The sequence below is a fragment of the Sus scrofa genome, chromosome 18, assembly GCF_000003025.6.
Source record: "Sus scrofa isolate TJ Tabasco breed Duroc chromosome 18, Sscrofa11.1, whole genome shotgun sequence".
Lineage (NCBI taxonomy): Eukaryota > Metazoa > Chordata > Mammalia > Artiodactyla > Suidae > Sus > Sus scrofa.
The window spans coordinates 10,204,835-10,211,655 of record NC_010460.4 but is presented as its reverse complement, the minus strand read 5'-3'; positions in this window follow the sequence as shown (position 1 = coordinate 10,211,655).

Below are 6,821 nucleotides of genomic sequence, written 5' to 3'. Positions count from 1 at the left end.
ACAACGAGAACTCTCCAAACTTCAGGTAGATATTCAGTTAACTTATAATCTGCCAAAGATGGCAGATTATAAGTTATTTTTTAGGGTTAATAAAGATTCCTGTAAAAATGAAAATAGTTCAAAAAGTATATGGAATGCAAGGTCTCTTCCATCGCTCTCTTTCACCTCTCAGAGGCAGCCTCTGTTCCTGTTGCCATGGGCTGCTTATCCAGTTTCCGTGTGGACGGGAGCTGAGGGAGGAGCAGACAGACTTGCCTTCCTGCTTAAGCATCTTCACCTGGGATGATGGATGGTCACAGATGCACTTTATCAAATCAAGCACTTATCTTCCAGGGGTTTTGGCTCAGAGAATCCGTGAGGAAAAAATGACGTGTGTCACTCAGATATACTTTCTAGATACTATGGGGGATACACCAAGCCGGCTCCCCTGTTACAACTCCCAATAGGGCAGCTCCAGAGAGAAGACCCACGGACGCCCCTCAGGTCCCCGGAGTTTCTCTGGCTTCAGTCCCTCCTAATACTTGCTTGTTCAAATTCTGTGGGTCTCAGTGGGCCCTGGAGGATCACTCCCCTACCTGCATTTTTTTTTTCTTTTTCTTTTTTTTGCCCAAGTGAGGACATTATTTACCCCTCTGACTGCAAGTGGCAGAAAACCCAAGTTCAACCAGTGGTTGCCTCGGGCTCCTTGGGCTCCCGGGGGGGATTGCGGGGAGGTGAATAAGAACCAGGATTTGGCACAGTGTCCATCTGGCCTTCCATGGCAGGGCCACACGGTCCTGGCCTCAGAAGGCCACAAACAACATCTCCAGTGGGAGACCCTAAGGCAGGTGGATTACCCAGATGTTTCAGGTCCTGGCTGGCCAAAAAGAGGAACCAATAGCCACTGCAGTTCTTCCATCCTTCTCACTTTGAAATCCTCCTTTTTCTGCTTACAACAGTCCTACATGCTTGTGATACAAAATTTCAGTACTGCGGAAATAACATACTGTAGAAAGTAAAAGTCCCTGGGATTTCATGCCCCAGAGATCTCATTATTAACATTTCCATATGGTCTTCCGGATTTTCCTCCTGTGCCTACACTAACCTATATTATTCTTATACATACCTACATTTTGTTTCCAAAAATTCGCTCATATTAAATGTATCATTTATTTATCCATAATTTTTTTTGGTCTTTTTAGGGCCACACCTGTGGCATATGGAGGTCCCCAGGCTAGGGGTCTAATCAGAGCTACAGCTTCCGGCCTACACCGCAGCCACAGCAACGCTGGATCCGAGGCGCGTCTGTGACCTACACCACAGCTCGTGGCAACACCGGATCCTTAAGCCACTGAGCGAGGCCAGGGATCGAACCCATGTCCTCATGGTTACTGGTCAGGTGTGCTCCTGCTGAGCCACAACAGGAACTCCCTATCTGCAATTATGTTGAGCAGTCTCTTCCTGGTGGACATTCCGGTTGCTTCCTTTTCGGTGACATAATTCCTGCAGTGCTGTAAATGTTACTGTCATAATTCAACGACCATCCTACATTTTTTTTTTAAATCACTTCTTGGAGTTCCCTGGTGGCTCAGCAGGTTAAGGATCCAGTGTTGTCACTGCTGTGGCTTGGATTGTTGCTGCAGCACAGCTTCGATCCCTAGACTGGGAACTTCTGCATGCTGCAGATGTGGCCAAAAAAATTAAAAAAAAAAAAGGCTATCAATTTCTAATAAATCCCCAAACAATTTCTTTATTATTTGTTTATTTATTTATTTTATTTATTTTTTTTTGGCTTTTTTGCTATTTCTTGGGCCGCTCCCGCGGCATATGGAGGTTCCCAGGCTAGGGGTCGAATCGGAGCTGTAGCCACCAGCCTACACCAGAGCCACAGCAACGCGGGATCCGAGCCGCGTCTGCAACCTACACCACAGCTCACGACAACGCCGGATCGTTAACCCACTGAGCAAGGGCAGGGACCGAACCCGCAACCTCATGGTTCCTAGTCGGATTCGTTAACCACTGTGCCACGACGGGAACTCCCGCTTTTTTTTTAAAAATCACTCCTTTAATGATACCTTCAGAGTAGATTTATTAAAATGGAATTGCTGAGCCAAAGAGTGATCACAATTTCAAAGCCGATGGAGAGAACCCAGATTACCTACAAGAGGCTGAACAAATGACTGATGGGAGAAGGGTGTTCCCACAGCTTCACCAGGATTTGAGAATTTTTTTTTCTTTTTTTTTTTTTTAGGGCCGCACCCACAGCATAAAGAAGTTCTCAGGTTAGGGACTGAATCAGAGCTGCAAAGGCCGGCCAATGCCACAGCCACAGCCACACCAGATCCGCCAGATCCCAGCCGCATCTGCAACCTATGCTGCTGCTGGTGGTGACACCATATCCTTAACCCACTGAGCGAAGCCAGGGATTGAACTCACATCCTCATGGATACTAGCCAGATTCTTAACACTCTGAGCCACAGACTCAGACTTGATATTTTCAATCTCCTTAGTCTTTAGTAATCTGATGGGTAAAATTTCAACTTGTATCTACTTATTTATTTATCTGGCCTTGCTCATGGCTTGTGGAAGTTCCCAGGCCAGGGAGTTGACCTGTTCCACAGCAGCAACCAGAGTGATAACGCCGGATCTTTAATCCGCTGCACCACAAGAGTACTCCTCAGATTGCATTTCTTTTTCTTTTTTGGTCTTTTTTTTTAGGGTCACACCAGGAGCATATGGAGGTTCCCAGGCGAGGGGTCAAATCTGAGCTGCAGCTGCCGGCCTACCCCACAGCCATACCAACTCGAGATCTGAGCCGCATCTGTGACCTACACCACCGCTCACAGCAATGCTGGATCCTTAACCCACTGAGCAGGCCAGGGATCGAACCTGTGTCCTCATGGATGCCAGTCAGGTTCGTTAACTGCTGAACCGCAATGGGAACTCCATCAAATTGCATTTCTTGAGTTATGAATGAGGTAGAACATACTTTGCCTTGTGAACTGTGCGATGGAGAAGTGTCTTCGCCAGCCTCAGGGCCCCTGAAGAGGGCCGCATAGATTCTCTCTAAGGCCAGTTCCAGATCACGGGTTGGTTGCAGAAAGTGGCACCCTTAGCCCCTGCTCCTGCCCCCACACCCTAGAGTTCACTGCTCTGAGAGGCTGATGGTGTCTGGCCTGTCTGAACAGACTGAAGAGTTCTAAGAGCATAAACTCAGCCATGGCTGGTTGCTCCTAGAGAGGAAGCAAACACGCCCAGCTCTGGCTCTTGGCTGATGTCACCCCGTGTGGCATCCTGAACCCTACTAGGGCCCTGGGATACACAGGGTGGCGGGGAGTTCTGCACAGCCAGCTTCCTGGCATGGTCCATCCTCAGCTCACATTCCACCTGCTCAGAGGCTTAGGCGCACCCAAGCCAGTGTGGCACTCCCAGCCGGGGTCCCTCGTCTGTGACTGTCTCCATATTACTGGGCACTGTCTTCACATATTGATTTTGTTGTTTAATGTCTGCCTCTGGCCCTCTAGCAACTATTGCTGTATCCCCAGAAGCGTGCCTGGCTGGCCCATCCCCCATTCTTGGCTGATATCACCTCTGATGACATAATATGAATATTTATGAAATAAACATTGCCCAACACGGCACTGGGCAGGTGCTTAACATACCTTGTCTTGTTTATTCCTTTTCTCTCCCAGTTTTTATTTGACAAATTTTAAGCATTAAGAAAAATGGGGAGTTCCCATCGTGGCTCAGTAGTTAACGAACCCGACTAGTATCCATGAGGACACAGGTTCGATCCCTGGCCTCCCTCCGTGGGTTAAGGATCCAGCGTTGCCGTGACCTGTGGTATAGGTCACAGACATGGCTTGGATCCCATGTTGCTGGGGCTGTGGTGTAGGGTGGCAGCTGTAGCTCCGATTCAACACCTAGCCTGGGAACTTCCATATGCCACAGGTGTGGCCCTAAAATGACAAAGAACAAAAAAGAAAAAGGAAAAATGGAAAGCACCCACAGCGACCATTTGACGACCCTCTGTGTTCACTTAGCAGTTAGCGTGTCATCATATTTGCTCTGTCTTTCTCTCCCTGCAGATGACATTTGGTTGGTGTTGAACCATTTGTCTGCATTTCACATCCTGGGAAACTCGTGCCTTAAATACTTCCACTGTATCTCCCACGAATACAGCAGTCCACAGAAGTACATACCATGCTCACACCCAGAAATGAACGAGTACTCCATGCCAGGTGATATTACAGAGACCATATTTAAATCCCCAGGAGTTCCCTGGTGGCCTAGTGGGTTAAGGATCTGGCATTGTCACTGCTGTGGCTCAGGCACTGCTGTGGGGAGGGCTTGATTCCCGGCCTGGGAACTTCTGCGTGCTGTGGGTGAGCACCCCCCCGCCCAGATTCCCCCAATTGTTTTCAAATTAGGATCCAATCAAGTTTCCCACATTGCATTGGACTGTATGTCCATTTACTCTTTTTTTAAAAAAAGATTTTTTCTATTACAGTTGATTTACAATGTTCTGTCAATTTCTGGTATAGAGCGAAGTGACCCAGTCACACACATATACAGACATTCTTTATCTCACATTATCGCCATCATGTTCCGTCACAAGTGACTAGATACAGTTCCCCGTGCTGTACAGCAGGATCTCATTGCTTATCCACTCCAGATGCAACAGTCTGAATCTATTCACCCCAAACTCGCCGTCCCTCCCACTCCCTCCCCTTCCCCCTTGGCAACCACAAGTCTGTTCTCCACGTCCATGAGAATGTTCCTTTTCTATAGATAGGTTCATTTGTGCCATATTATTAGATTCCAGATATAAGGGATAGCATATGGTATTTGTCTTTCTCTTTCTGACTTACCTCCCTTAGTATGAGAGTCTCCAGTTCCATCCGTGTTGCTGCAAATGGCATTATGGCTGAGTAGCGTTCCGTTGCGGATACGTACCTCATCTCTTAATCCACCCTCCATTCACCTGTCGATGGACATTTGGGTTGTTTCCATGTCTTGGCTACTGTGAATAGAGCTGCAGTGAACATAGGGGGGCTTTACTCTTCACAATGACTCAGGGAGGAAGATGCTAAAATTCCTAATTTGCAGGTGAGGGAACAGAGAGAGGCTGAGGAATTTGCCAGAGTCACTGGACTCCGAAGTGGAAAAGCCACAGTGCTGTCACGCATCTCCGACTCCCAAACATGTTTTTTCTCCTGTTTCCTGCATCTTGGTGCCCAGAGATCTCTTTCCCCGTCTCTGGAGGCTCTGGTGCAAGCAAGTCATGGGCTGAGGCCCAGATGGAGGAGCTGACCAGTTACTCAGCAGACAGGCTCCGGCCACCTCCTCACCCTGACCTTTTTTTTTGCTTTTTAGGGCTGTGCCTGCAGCATATAGAAGTTCCCAGGCTAGAGGCTGAAGTGGAGCTACAGCTGCCAGCCCACACCACAGCCACAGCAACGCCATATCCAAGCCCGGTCTGTGACCTACACCACAGCTCAGGGCAATGTTGGATCCTTGATCCATTAAGCAAGGCTGGGAATCAAACCCACGTCCTCGTGGTTCATGAGGTTCATTACCGCTAAGCCACAACGGGAACTCCTCTTCACCCCGATCTTATCCCTGTTGCTCTCTGAGACACGGGCCATTGGTTGGGAGGGACAAGGCATCCTGTTTCTGCCTCAGTTCATTTGTGGCGCCAGAGGAGAGACAAACACGGCTCCGTGGGGGAAGACAAGGCCGCTTTCGGTCAGGTGTGCGGGTGAAGGTAAGGCTGCAAGGGGATGAGAAGCCACTCCGCCTGGAGGCGCACAGGTTCACCCAAGAGCCACAACAGGATGGGAAGCAGCTCCCTGAATCATCAGTGCTTGCTCCCTGCATGTCGAAACAAGGAACCCCTTGTTGGGAGCCCCATTCCTAGAAGCCGCTCCTGCACGATGCAGCCACGGGGCGGGGGGCGGGGGCTGTGAGTAACTAACCCACGTGACTAGAGAGAACGCTGCGCAGACGCAGCTCTTCTAAGGGACAAAGGTCCTGCTCTCTCTGGGTCTGGAGCTCAACATCCAGGAAGACCTGGATGAGGGTGGATGCGGGGAACGGGAAGTTGGGGCAGAAAAGGACGGGGGTGGGGTGGGGTGGGGGCAGGGGACCTGAGACCGGGAGAGGTAGCCCCTCCCACCTCCGTCGCAGGTGGGGAAAAGACCCTTCATCAGGCCGGGTGGGACCCCATCGCCACAGTCTGAGGGCAGCCAAGGGAGAAGGGGACGCAAGCGCCCAGGAGCACCTCGGAGGACCGGACGTGGGGGAGGTACCCACTTCCTCGGAGCCCACCCATCGCGGAGGAGATGCGCAGGTGGGCCCCTAGTACCCGCGCTCTCCCAGGTCAACGCAGACCTTGCAGAACCCAGCTAAAGGCCTAGAGGACCCCACCAGGAAGCCGGGACTGGACGTGGAAAACCGTAGTCTGATCCAAAGTATCAACAGCTGGAAACTTGTGTTTCAAGACAAAGTGCTAACTCTGTATATGATCAGGCATAGAAAGCTGTTTTCAGAGAAAATGGGGGATGGAGAAAAAAGTGGAAGATAAGAAAATGTCTCCCAAACACAAGAATTTGGAGAGTTCCCATCAGGGCACAGTGGAAACAAATCCCACTAGGAACCATGAGGTTGTGGGTTCAATCCCTGGCCTTGCTCAGGGGGTTAAGGATCTGGTGTTGCCATAAACTGTGGTGTAGGTCACAGACGTGGCTCGGATCCTGTGTTGTTGTGGCTGTGGTGTAGGCTGGCAGCTGTAGCTCCAACTGGACCCCTAGGCTGGGAACCTCCATATGCTGCCCTAAAAA